General features: G+C 35.8%; 1 long non-coding RNA gene across 1 annotated transcript in view; it reads left to right on the forward strand.

Moving 5' to 3' along the window:
- Positions 1 to 7633: 7633 nt before the first annotated feature.
- Positions 7634 to 14627, forward strand: part of LOC144371690 (uncharacterized) — a 470318-nt gene continuing 463324 nt past the window's right edge. The window contains exons 1-2 of the long non-coding RNA XR_013431687.1: positions 7634 to 8945; positions 9733 to 9979. This is a non-coding gene — a long non-coding RNA (uncharacterized LOC144371690). The remainder of the gene's footprint in view (positions 8946 to 9732; positions 9980 to 14627) is intronic.

The raw sequence follows: 14627 nt of genomic DNA on the forward strand, positions 1-14627 counted from the left end.
AGATCTTCTCTGCTCCAGTTGACTTGGTTAAACCTTTTGTTTGCTCTGATATCAAGAGATTTGACATATTAACTGCTCAGGATCAGACATAGCTTGGATACTTCTCGTAACACATTACTTAAAGGTTTCCTGTGCCTGGACACACACTGAAGTGCCTCTGTGATTTTTGTTGAACTTTTCATAGGATTTCAAAATTCAAGTCTCCCAAGCCTCTGATACATACCCCCACCCCTGGCATCTTCATCATTCTGAACTCTCCCTTTTCTCTTCTCTTTTCTCCTGGTTGAAATACGTTTCTAATCTTCTAGGCCTCTCAAATGCATCGGTGTTTCCTGCTTCAGTGGTCCCGGTGGAGTCACTCGTTCTGTATTTAATGTATTCCGCACTTTAAATGGGCCTGTTAATTACTCCCTTCTCACTCTGAATTTACTAATTTATTGATCAAATTTCTTTTTGTGCATGTGAATTTTATTTTGTATGTGCAAAGAATTTATTTGGATCAATTTTATTGACCCCCTCCCACCTCCGCCTCCTGGGATACTTTCCCAAACTTTAATTAAGTCTCTGGGAAGTCTCTTGCTTAAAAGGGAGCCTCTTGCTTCTTCCTTTTGTGAGCATTGATAGCATCTGAATACTCCAGGCTAAGTATGTGGGTCTAATCACATTCTCCAGAAAGGGAGTATATTGAATGTCAATTTGAATGGGGAAAAACTGGAGTAGGGGCTGTCAAAAGTGTGCTACCCAGACCAGTAGCCTCAGCATTCCCTGAGAACTTGCTAGCAAAACTAATTCTCAAATGTACCCCAGATCTGCTTTATTGAAAACTCTGGGATTGGACCCAGCCCTCTGTGTTTTAACAAACATTTCATTGAATTCTGATGCCCACTCAAGTGTTGGAAACACAGCCATAGTCCATTTTGTCAACCTCAGTACTATTGAAATTTTGTACCATAATTCTTTCTGGTGGGGGTAGTCGTGTACTTTTGTAGGGTGTTTAGCAGCCTACTAGACCCTGCAGACTGGATGCAGTGGCATTCCTGAGTTGTAACAACCAAAAAATGTCCTTACACATTGACAAATGCCTTAAGTGGGGCACAAAATCATCCTTTATTAAGAACCACTGCACTAAGGGTGCATATTACCCTCCCTTCCCTTTTTACAATCATCTCCTCTTTATTTCCTTTGGGGACTGCACACATCAGGTAAATATAAGTGCAAACACTTTATAGTCTGTAGCATACAGCCTTGTTTTGTGTTTCACATGTATGCATTTCTTATCCCCAAGTAGTGTGTTTTGGGCTAGGCAGATAATAAACCAGAAGGCTGATTTGTTTTAACAATCCATTTAACCACCTAGGATTAATGCTCCATTCCCTGGCCTATGTACAAAACTCCTTAACTGTTTGGAAAGGGTGTTCTTGTTTTCATATCCCTCAGAGTCTTGAGATCATTTCTAGGCTGTGGAAGAAGTAGGTGGGTTTATTCAGATGATGTCATCACTAAGGAGAAGGGTGGGAGTAGGGATTATGAAGCAGCTTCTGCTCATGCCCCTTTCCCTGGTGAGATTACCCAAGTGCATTATGAAGAGGGCAGGTGAAAGTTATGTTCAATGCCTAGATTAAACAGGCTAGGCCTAGTGAATTTGCTACTTCCTCTACTGCCTTCTATTTTTCCTCTACTACTGCTCTATGGCAAGCCTGCCTTTCATTCTCATACCTGAGTGACACCATCTCCACTTCTCATGAAGCACCACTGTGTGTATAGGGCCAAGATGCAGATTTAGGGAGGTGCTGAGCATATGCCAATGCCACCATCAGCTTAGGTACCTGATCCACTGAGAGGCACCAGTCAGAGGGTCTATCATAGACACCTACTTCCTTCTGCAAAAATGTGCCAGAAAAATTCTTTTATTCCCATCATGCCAATTTGAGAGATAAAGTGTCTGCTCCAGAGAAGTACCCTTAAGGCCACAGGGCTTTCCATGTGCCAATCCAGATGGGCCCTAAAACATCACTGGAATAAACCAGGAATATAGTGCCAGTTTATTCAGGTTTCCATACACGACTTCACAGAACTGGTGACATGTAAATTGGTTCTGCTCCTTCCAAAGTTGACAACATCCTTGAGTGAAAATTAGAAAGGAAAACCAAACAAACCCCACCACCAAAAACTTGCTTTACAGTCACAGTCAGCTGAAATTCTGACACCTAATAATGTATAGCATAGTGCTGATAATAGCACCAAAAGATTTATTAACTAAACTTTAAACCCTTTAATATGATTCTCAAGAAATTGTTTAGAAAATTTGCAAAAGAACAATGGAAAGCAAGAATGAAGAGGAAATATGCTGCTAAAATAGCTTCAGCCAGTGGAAGCAAATTAATAAATGACTCTTTCCTAATAGAGAAAGAGATTTTTCCTATCCCTGTTCAGCTAATATTAAACAAGTAATTTGATAAGCCTGCCCAAAGCATCCCTAAGTCTCAGGCCTTCCTTGTGCAAGTCTGTAGCAAGTATCTAAAAATGTAACATGTTCATTTGTTCTGGGAAAGAAAAGTTTCAGGCCCCTCCTACCTTCTGCCTGCCTGCACCATGTCTTAGTAAAGTGTGCATCTGTATTTTCAGACATGCTTAGGTTCCTGTCTTGGCTCTCCTTTCTCACCTTGCTTTCTTTAGACTTTGTAGCTTGCTTCCCATAGAAGCTGCCAATAGGAATTACTCCATGCTTCCATATTTAGAAATGCTGTTCACGTGCACCTGCAGTAGCAATGAATCTCAGTCCCAAACTCAGGTGTGCATAAAATGTAGCTTTCTTAATTTTCTTTAAGATGATGTGGGAAAAAAAGTGTGGACACTCAGAATTTTTAATTATGTCTTGGCTGCTTATGACAAATGTTTTATAGGAAAAAAAAAACTACAGAAGCATTAAGCAGAGGCTGGAGCCTGCCAACACACCATACCCCAGGTCCTTACATCAAAATTTTAAGCTTTTATATGCAAGTATGACCTAAGGCCCCTTTGTAAGAATTGTGGTAATAGGGTATGAGGATACTTGTGATCCTCAGGTAGAGAAAGTAAGACCTTTTGACACTCAGCAGGATGCAATTCATAGAAAAAGTTAGCAAAAGTCTAAAAGTCTATTTAAAAGATATGCTGATAACATCTGTGTGAAAAGGAAGGCTTAATAACTCAGTGGTAGAGCACCAGCCTAGCATGTATAAGGTCCTGGGTTCCAACTCTACCACTGAGAAAGAAAAAATTATATTAAAGGGAGTTCATTGTGTTTTTCTATTGAAACATTAGGGATCTGTCGTTTTTTCAGATATTTTTTTTCTTTTCTAATTACTGATATGTGGCAATGCCTCATATCAAATATCTACTTTCCTCATATATTATCCTCTGTAGATCCTTGATATTCTCTAGGAGTCACATGTTTTTACTCATACATGAACTTGACTATGAGTACACTTCGTGAAAGATCATACTTGTCATTACCATAAGAGATACTCCAGGGAGATGGACATGGTGGAAGACAGGAAAGACCTTCCTGGTGGATGATGGAAAAACTACAATAGTAAGCAAAGTGAGCATGGTTAAGTAGATTCAGTTGTTATTAGCTCAGTTGTTTCCATGTTCATATAGCTAGCCCTGAATTTATATGCCCTTGGATTTCTTTGGGACATTATTATGATCTTCATCTCACTGAATTATGAATAGATACGTTTTCTTTTCTGAATTAAAGATGACACAAGGCTTTGGGTTCCCATCTAGCCTTTAAAATCTTAGGTTGTATCTGTGGTTTATAGAGGAAACAAGTTTGCCTTGTTTTGATGGAGTTATGGCTTGAATTCTTTGTTCTCTGATTCACAGGTAGGCTAGACTTGAAATTAGATATATGTTTCTTGTGGGTGGTCTGGGGTCTGCACAGTAGGGTGAGTGGGTCTAAGGAACTTCATAGGATCTGGTATGTGTGAATTTGAGGCAGTATGTTTTCTAGAATATCATTACCTCGTCCCTAGCTGGTATGGATATTTTTGATGTGGAGTCCAGTGTTGGTCTATAGCCTCCAAACACATTGAAAGGAACTATAGTATCCCTGGACTATAAGAATGAAATGTATCCTTAAACATTTGAGGGAAATTACTGCTAGCTGGAGGACAATTTCATGTAGGCTGAGTGTCATACTCCAGTGTCTTGAAAGTCACAGGTTAAATCATAATTTGAAGGGCTTTAGGCCACTTACAGTCTGTTTCATGGCATAATGTACTTAGTTCTTGCTTAATGTTGTGATTTTACTTCTGCTTTCACTTTGCCAGAGCTTTGAGGGTGGTAAAGAATATGTATTTGACATTGGACTTTTTTTTATAGCTTTAGATACATGTTGAAAATTTTGTCATGTAAAATAAAAACCATGACCTGATTTCATGTTAAGATGAACTCCCCAGAGGAAAATGTATTCCTGGACTGTTTGTTAAAAACAACAATAGTAATATTGTCCCCACTGCAGAGGAAAGCCTTAGGCCATTCAGAAGAAAAGGCACATTATAACAAAGACATGGTAGTATCCTATTTCCTGTAAACAGTCAATAAAATAAATTTTCAGGTAGGTAAAGGGACTTTGAATACAGTCATGTCCTATATCGAATTTGTAATGGCTTCCCTGTATCATACCTAACACAAAGAGAGTAGCTGACACACACTGAGAAAATGCTATTCTGGAAAATTTCAATATAGATTAGGCCTGTCTTGCATTTTAGGGATTGAACCCAGGGGAACTTAAACACTGAAACTCATCAGCAGCCCTTTTTAAAATAATTTTTTTTTCCTCTTTTTTTTATTGGTTGTTCACAACATTACACAGCTCTTGACATATCATATTTCATACATTAGATTCAAGTGGGTTATGAACTCCAAATTTTTACCCCAAATGCAGATTGCAGAATCACGTCGGTTACACATCCACAATTTTACATGATGCCCTATTAGTAACTGTTGTATTCTGCTACCTTTCCTAGAGACAGGGTCTTGCTAAGTTGCTTAGGGCCTTGCTAAATTGCTGAGGCTGGCTTTGAACCTGCAATCCTTCTGCCTCAGCTTCCCAAGCAGCTGGGATTACAGGTGTGTGCCCCTGTACCCAGCTAAATTAGGCCTTTTTGATTTATTCTATCACATGTTCCATTTACTCATATTAACCTTAAGTGGGGTACTTGAGCTAGGACAAGGAAGAAGACTTTAAAGGCCACAGGATTCCTGTAAGGGTTTGAGGAATAGACAGGAAATAGGCAGTTGATGTCCAAGCAGCCTTCTTTGTAGTGAGGTTTATTGTGTGGCTATGAAGGGAGGGACTGGTGACAGAATAGAGGGATTTCTGCTGTGGACTGTCAGTCTGTGTGGGAAGCAGTGTGAGCAGCTGTGTTACCTCTACCATGTCCTATTGAAATATTTTAGCTATCTGGCAAATCTGCTTGGGAATGAGACACTTCTTAAAAATGAAATAAATTATATAAAAATGATGAATCTAAAGGTCTTAGATGTTTCAATACTGAAAAAACAAAAATGCACTTTGAAATTATCACTCCAAATTAATTATGTATTTCCAGTTATAAGGCTGTCATTTAGTAGTTGAAATTCTCATAAATCAGATATAAAAATATCAAATATGCAAGGCACATTAATAATATAAATACAATAGATTGCTTCTTTTAAACATTTCTACAACTAATTAAAAATTATCTAACACAAGAAAGAATTATCACACCAAATCAATGAGAACATTTTCCACCAAAGATTTAGGCTTAAAGGCCTATTGGATTCTTATGTACAACTCTGAAAAGGCATCCTGGACCCTATTTTTGATTGTTTTATGAGTGATTGTATAATTTCAAGAGGCGAGTTATCAGGGATTACGTTCCCTTCTCTCATGTAAAGTTGCATACATTATGTAATAATTCTGTAGCTTCCATCCTGGTTGATAAAACCTTATCATATTTTAACATATTTCTCCTCATCCTAAAATATTTGGAAGTGGATGAATCTTAAGTTATGTTAATACCTTTCCCATTTGTTCATGTTCATAGGACCATCTGTATCTTAAGGATACCTAATTTTATAACTATTTTTATCTTATTTGACTTTGTATGATTTGAAATCACAGTTTATGGGCCATTCTGATATTTTCCTGGAGTCAGAAAATTCCCTTAAACTAATGTATTTACCAGACTGATTTCTATAATCTCCATTGATACAATAGATTAATCAATAAAACCTCATGAATGAGAAATAGGACTTCATAGAAATGTATCACAGTCCATTCACCTACATTTAGAATAAATTTTTACTGTTTCTCTTTGTGTATCATTGTGTAAGCATGGCTGCTCATAGAGTTACTGTAGTTCCGTCAGTTACAGTCATTATTCTTTGTTTTCTTGATGTTCAGATTGTCACAATTTTGTCTAGTAGGAGCCTTTTAAGAATTCGCTCCAAAATTTGCTCCTGTGTTCTTCTAACAATATCCACTAATATTTGGAACTTCTGTTGCTTTCTAGCACAACAAGATTTTCTAGGCTCACCTGTACCTTTCTTCCCCAGACTTGGAATCATTTCTCCAGGAAGCCTTTTCAGTGGGAAAATAGCATCTGAGCACTAGAGGGCACTGTGGGGGTATCATTGCTCTCTGGTCATTTTAGTGCACAGAACTGGAAAAGATTTGTGGTTTTTCTTCTTTCACATTGTTATTTTCACCTCATTTCTAAATATTTTTATTCCTAACACAGTAAATATAAAAGTCTTTGCTTAATCTGGTAAATAAAGGTATAGAATAAAGTTCAAGATTTTCTGTATAGTTCCTTTTGTTCTGAGCTGTATCCCACTAAAAATATGCAGGTAGATTTATTTATTCTAAGATCATTCATAACTCCTCATTCTATATGGTTAAATAAGTATTTGTCTGATGGATAGTTTCATCCTCTTACTTGTTGCTTTCAAGTTAAGGGGTATTGTCTCTTAGCAGTTGGCCTTTCTTAGTTTTTTTTTTGTATTGGGGATTGAACTCAGGGCCACTCTACCACTGAGCCACATACCCAGCCCTATTTTGTATTTTATTTAGAGACAGGGTCTCACTGAGTTGTTTAGAGCCTCGCTTTTCCTGAGGCTGGCTTTGAACTCATGATCCTCTTGACTCAGCCTCCTGAGCCACTCAGATTACAGGTGTGTGCAATCAGGCCCAGCTCTTTCTTAGTTTTCAGAAAGTGAAGCCTTTCCATTACCACCATTTTCCTGGTAGTGGCAGGAAATAAAAAGGATGGGCACCATCACCTGTCTACCTGGTGATGATGGAAATATTCAGATGCTCCTATTCCAAGTTTCTGTTTCATACAGAATGGTGCATGATTCATATATATGATTTATAGCTGAATAAACTATTCAGGACTACTGGTATTTAATTTCTAGTAATACTAGAACTTCAATTTTTATACATTTAATTATTTTTAACTCTATTGAATTATGTCCTTATATTAAAGTTTGGATTTTTTGCTCTTCTTCTCTTTGTGTCATTGTAACATTCATTTAACAAGTATATATATCATATTATATGCCATTGATGAAAGTTTGCAGTTTATTAAATGATTTTTTTCTGAATAGCATTTTAATGCAGTGACATTTATAGACTTTAATTTTTCTGCTAGGGATCAGTGATACCTGGAATATTAGAATTCCATTTAATTAATAAAAACAATGCCTGTAAATGTAAATTCTGAAGATTTGTAGATAATGTTTCATATTCACTTTGTATATATTTACCAGTGTCTTTGTTTTAATTACATACATTCCCATTGTAGAATTTCTGTTTTTTGAAGGCTTTCAGGTAAATACTTTTATGCTATATGAATTCAAACTGTTAAAAATCTAATTAAAAATATCAAAAAGTATAACCCAGAAGATAAAAATAAAGCAAAGTAATCATTGGAAAAATATATCTGTAAAATTTATCCAGAAGCTTCATATTCTTTTTTTCCCCTATAGATCTGACACATTACCAGATGATGTTTCTTCCAGAATTTATTAAAGTGAATGCTTTTGGAATTATAATAATTTCCACCGAGATTCCATGGTTTATATTTCACTTACATAAAGCTCTAAGTATTTTCATTTCAGTGCAGAAATTCTAATCCTTGCATGGGATCAAATGTGCCATGCCCAGTTTTTCCAATTTTGCTTTCTGTAGGTACTGCACAGAATCACATTAATATTAAGGTACACAGAAAGCATTTTATACTTTTATATAATGTGCTTCTCAATACCTTTTGGAATTTAAAAGATATTTAATGCCCAATTTCAAAATAAACTATACATATTTTGAAACACAAGATTAAAAATAAATATTTTATGCCAAATAAGTGTTTTAAAATGAATGACCCATTACGATGAAAAAGAATGTTACAATGTACAGATTTTGTCCATGTCCTATAGTCTATCTCGGTCTTTCTGGTGCTTCCTCCCAGGAAAGTGGGGTATTTATTTTTTCTTGTCCCTTAGACTAAAGAAAATCCATAGGAAGTCCATATAATCTAGAGAGAGAAGAATATGCCCATATTTTGAGGTACTAATAGGGAATATTCACTATAGACTTACACTGGTGGCTGCATTCCTGCTTGAAATGATGAAGCTTTTCTGAACAGAAGTATTGTATGAATATGTAACAATGAATCTCACTATTATCTATAATTATATCAATGAAATAATTTTAAAATAAAAAATTTCAGGTACAGAAGAGTTCCAGGCAGTGGAGAGGAGGTGAGGAAGAAAGATAAGGTCTACTAGGTGTGTGCACTCAGCCCACATCTCTCCTCTCTCTCTTCACTTGGGGTCCACATTGCCTTTTCTTCTGTGGAGACTTGCTGTTTCCTGGCCCATAAGAAGACTTTTGGATTCTTCTTTTCCTGCAGGTAGGGTCAGAAAGTGAGGTAGACACCATCCCTCTCTCTTATTTCCCCAACTTGGGAAAAACTATCTCCCTTCACAGTTAGGCTAAGGCATTTTGTCTTTACTAGAGAATCCCCTTTTCCTAAGGGCTTCAGCTTTGGAAACTTAAAGACCAGAATGATTTCCAGCTAGTTTTATTTTCAACTCTGCAGCATGCCTCTTCTGAGGGGAAATGTATGTGGAATAGTTTGCCAGGGAGAATCTACCTCATCCCCTAGATTGATTTAAAACTACTATTACAGCCACAAACCAAAGTCCAGGACTTTAGGAAATGAAAGCAATAGTAAGGGATCACATCTTCTGATGATAGTCCAGAACTGATTAATTTGCTTATTTGTCTCCAAAGATCTTGTAGAAACAGTATTAAAGCTGTGTCCTATGTATATACAAAGGAATACTATTAAGCCATAAAAGGATAAAATCCTGTTATTTGTATTGACATGGATAAAGCTGGAGGGCACCTTGTTAGGTAAAATAGAGGGGAGGGAGGGATGAGGAAGGATTGAAGAGTGGGTACTGTTATAGCTGGATAAAAGCAAGAAGCTCTGTTGTATTATTGCACAGTAGGATCACTGTTATTAGTTAAAAATAAAACTTTTAAAAAAGAAGAAAGGAGGAATCACAACAGCTAGTTATTTTATGGAGAATTCAGGAACTCTTGAGTTTAGATTTAGAAGTTATATTTAGTACCTCATCACTCCAAAAAAATCATTTATTGCCTTCATTAGATTTTTTTTCTTTTGTGGGCAGTGGTAAGAGAGAGAAGAGAAGAAAGAGAAAGAGAAAGAGAGAAAGAGAAAGGATTTCCTACCTATTGGTGAATTTTTTCAAGAAAGAAAAAGCAAGTTTTCAAATATCATTCCACCCATCCACTGACGTTGGAGCCAGAAAAGGATAAACTATTGAGATATTTCCAATTTCAAGAGACCACCAACTTCTCCTACTGTGTTTTCCCAAGACTGCTGCCAGATCACAAGCCTCGAGAGAGGACAGAAAGGTACCAATATAGCTGATGATAAAAGACAGACAATGGGAAAGAAGAAATAGTTTTCTTTTCATCTCAAGTCTTTTTTTCCAGCTTGGTGATTATGGCTGGGAAGGTTGGTGGAATTATAGAGCCATGGTGCAGGGGACTGGATACCTGCAACAAAATCCTGTGGCCCCAGGGAGGAACATGTGGTGCAAAGTGATGCAAGGGAAGAGTGAACTATGACTCGCCTGGTGAGAATGTGAACACCTGCATGGCAGTGGAGCTCAGCATAGTATAGTTAATGTCTTTAAAAAATATTCCTGGATGTCACATTATTGCCTCATTCTTGAACCATAATAGACTGAAAGTTAATAGCATAAAAACAAACATGCAACCAACAAACCAAAAATCCATCTTCAATGAAGTGAATCTATAAGTATGGCATCCAAAAAAATTTGAGTGATGAAAGATTCAAGGACAAGTGAAGTTGCAAGCTAACTAGATTGTCTCTTTTGATAATTTTCTCAGGAAGACTCACAGGGACTGAATCTATCAATAAGTCTATATTTTATACTTTGTTTGAAATCATAGATTATTTCAGATTACATATGTTTTTAAAAAAACTTTTAATAGTAATTATTAGAGTTGTACAGTGGTCTGTGTGAACCTGTTACTGGTTCTGAAAAAAAAGAAGACTAATATCACTGGCCTGGTACAATAGAACAAAATTGAAGAAAGTTCTTTTAGAAGCTCTTGGGCCACCATGTGGAGAGTCACATTCAGACAGGCTTAATAGTCGAAAAGTCTATTAAAGTCACAAGCATGCACCCTGTGTTTAGTAATTATGGAGTACACTTATGCTAATGAGCCCAGATTTACAGATTAGCAATGCATTTTAACGATTTAATTATAATCCCAAAGTGATATATAAGGGATAAAATTGTACATCACAATGCTGTTACTGATTAGAGCTGCTTTGTTTTCTTATTATTTCTAAAGGTGTGCACACATGGGTTTGGGGAGAGAGAGGAGATTTATAGGCATTCTAGGAATGCTTATGTAATTGATCCCTGGCTTGTAATAAAATAACTAGAGCAGAAAAACTGAAGTATTGTACACTTAGTGGAAGGAATTTCCAAGACATTTTCAGTCTCTGAAAGGAGTAAACTTGAGTAAGGGACTGTCTACCTCCAAATAACATCCCCCTATCCTGTCAATGAAGAATGTTGTTGAAATTAGTATTTAACAAGTGTTAAGACATAGTAAGCAACTCAGAATCAACAATAACATATCAATAAATACCTTTTAAGAGATTCACTTCTCTAAATTTCTTATTTAACACCTATTATTATTAGTTGAAAACAGGGTCTCTAGGGGAAATTGAAAGCTTTTTATGTGTTTATCAGAGAGGAAAAGAGAAAGATTTGGCAATATAAGGATATTTAAGTCTTCCCTGGTCTTGGGAAACTCAGCATAAGGACATCAGGGCCAGGATAGAAGATCAAAGACATTCTGTGCACTTCCAAATTTGGCCCTAGTTAGTACTATCATTCACTTCACCAGGAAATCTGGAACTAGTGAGATAAGCCCTTACATTTTTATAACACTTTCTTACTTTGTAATGAGTTCTGTTCATTATCGCTTTTGATCTTCACAGGACTCTGTGAAGTTAGCAGATTCAGGTTTTATTATATCCATTTGGCAAATAGCCACCTGCATTTTCATCCTCCTCTCTTTTGTGATGGATCATTGTTAAGCTGGAAAAAGGCTCAAGGAACTGGGTAGATATTTAAAGAAATAAACTGTCAACTTGAAACAAAGAGAATACTTACTGTTTTTTTCTGGGCTAAGAAACTGCTTTATTGAGATATAATTGGTATACCTAATAAAACCACACACATTGAAAGTGTACTCTTAATAAGTTTTGACATGTTTGTATGTATATCTGTGAAACCATCACCATAACTAAGATGGGCATATCCAACACTCCCAAAGTGTCTTCATACTCCTTTGTAATTCCTCCATCCCTGTCCTCCCAGCTCTGATTTTATCTTCTTTCTTCTTAATTTTGTTTTATATGTCATTTGTCTAATTTCTTAAGGTAGAAGCTGAGGTCATTCATTTGAAATGTGTCCTTTTTGCTATCATAGATCTTGATTGCTATGAATTTCCCTCTAAGGACTGCCTTTGTAGTGACTCAAAACTTTGATATAAGTTTTTTTCTCATTTTTCATTCTATTCATAATACATTAGAATTTTCTTCTTGAATTATTCCTTGAACTATGAATGATTTAGAAGTGTGTTATTTAATTTCCAAATAGTGGGGATCTTTTTTCATAACTTTTTCCATTACAGTAGTCCCTCCTTATCTACACTTTGACTCTGTACAGTTTCAGTTACCCTGGTCAGCCACAATCTGAAGATATTAAATGGAAAATTCCAGAAATAAACAATTCATAAGTTTTATGTTGCACAGTATTCTGAATAGTATGATGAAATTTTGCACTGTTCTATTCTCTCTTGCTTGGAATGTGAATCATCCTTTTGTTCAGCACATCCACACTGTATATCCTACCTACTTGTTAGTCACTTAGTAGCCATTTTGGTTATTATATTGACTGTCATAGAACTGTAGTGTTTGTATTCAAGTAACCTTTATTTCACTTTATAATGTCCCCAAAGCATAAGAATACTAGTGATACCAGCAATTCTGATATGCTAAAGAGAAGCCATAAAGTGTTAATTTGAAAACAAAAAATTTTATGTGTATGTGTGTGTATTTGTATGTGTATGTATGGTTTGGTTATATATGTGCGTGCGTGTGTGTGTGTGTGTGTGTGTGTGTGTGTGTGTGTGTGTGTGGTTTGGTATTATCCATAGATTCAGGCACCCTCTGAAGATCTTGGAATGTATGCCCCACAGACATGGGAGAAATACTATACTGATTTATCATTCAATTTTATTGTAAACAAGAAATATACTTTTTGTGACTTGAATTATTTGAAATGCATTGAAACATATTTCATGCCCCAGAATGTAGTCTGTCTTGGTAAATGTTCTGGATGTACACAAAAATAGTTTGTATTTTGCTAATGAGTAGAATGCTCTATAAATTTCAATTAGGAAAAACTGATTGGCAGCATTGTTCAAAACTTTTATATCCTGATTTTCTGCCTACTTGTTCTATTAGTTGTTGAGAGAAGGGTGTTAATATACTTAACTATAATTTTGGATTTGTCTATTTCCTCTCAGTCTTTGTTTTATAAAGCTTATTATTAGTTGTATAAATGTTTAGGATTATTAAGTCATCTTAATGACATGAACACTTTGTAATTCTGTAATGGCTTTAGTTATTCCTGGTAATATTCTGAAACTGAATCTTTCTGGTGTTAATATGAGTTTGTATAAACATATATTTTCTCATTTTTTGCTTTCAACTTATTTATATTTTCTAGATATAAAACACATTTTTATAGAGGACATATGGTCTTGCTTTTCTGTCCAACTCAACAAATTTGCCTTTAAATTCAGATTTTTAGATAATTTACATATAATACAAATATTGATATGGTTAGGTTTAAATCTATCCTCTTGCTATTTGCTATCTATTTGTTCCATCTGTTCTTTGTTTCCTATTTTATTTTTTTCATTCTTTTGAATGATGATTTAATCTCATTTCCTTTGATGGCCTATTAGCTATAACTCCTAGTTTTATTCTAGAGGTTACTTTAGGGTTTATAGTAAACATCTTTAACTTATCACAGTCTAACTTGAAGTTATATTCTATCTCTTCCTGTATAGTATTAAAAAACACATTTATGATAGCATACTTCCATTTCTGTCATCCCAACCTTTGGTTTTTCATTGTCAGATGTGACTATATAGGGACAATTGGTTGGTAGTAGAATTTTGTGGCAGTTTAGGAGAATCTTAAAAGAAAACTGGCATATGCCCTTGGCTCCATTTCTTCTCAAAAGCATTGGCCTGTAAAAAGAAATTTTACTTTCTTAAGTAATTTCCTCTGTAAATACTCATCTTTACCTCATAAAAACTGGGAAAAAACCCACTTTTCCTCATATGGTATGAAAGTGTTCTATTAGTGATCTTCCAAGATGAACTCAGAAAGTATTAAATGACATATTGAAGCGATATATAAATTTTAGATATAACAGAAACTTTAGGAGGGACTTGGTGGTTTTTGGACAATTTCTGCAACCCTAGTATATGATATAATCAGATGAATAGCATTTTGGAAAAGAAAATGATTCTCTTGATATATGGTATATTAGTTTTATATTGCAGCACATGGTAGGTAACATAATGACCTTCAAGGATGTCTGCATATGAATTCCCCAAAATCAGTTGAATGTGTTATATGGCAAATGGTACTTTGTGGATGTGACTAAGTTAAAGATCTTGATAAGGGAGACAATTCTGGATTATACAGGGTGAGCCCTGTATAATCACAAGGATCTTGATAAGAGGAAGATGGGAAGGTCAGAATGAGGAAAGGAGTTATGAGGAAGTAAGAAGAGATTAGAGAGATAAAGACTTGAAGATTCTGTACTGCTGGCCTTGAAGATGGATGAAGGGGCATGAGCTAAGGAATGTGGGTGGCCTCTAGAAGCTGGAACAGGCAAGGAAGTAGATTCTCACCTAGAGCCTTCAGAAGAAG

This window comes from Ictidomys tridecemlineatus, chromosome X, assembly GCF_052094955.1.
Source record: "Ictidomys tridecemlineatus isolate mIctTri1 chromosome X, mIctTri1.hap1, whole genome shotgun sequence".
NCBI lineage: Eukaryota > Metazoa > Chordata > Mammalia > Rodentia > Sciuridae > Ictidomys > Ictidomys tridecemlineatus.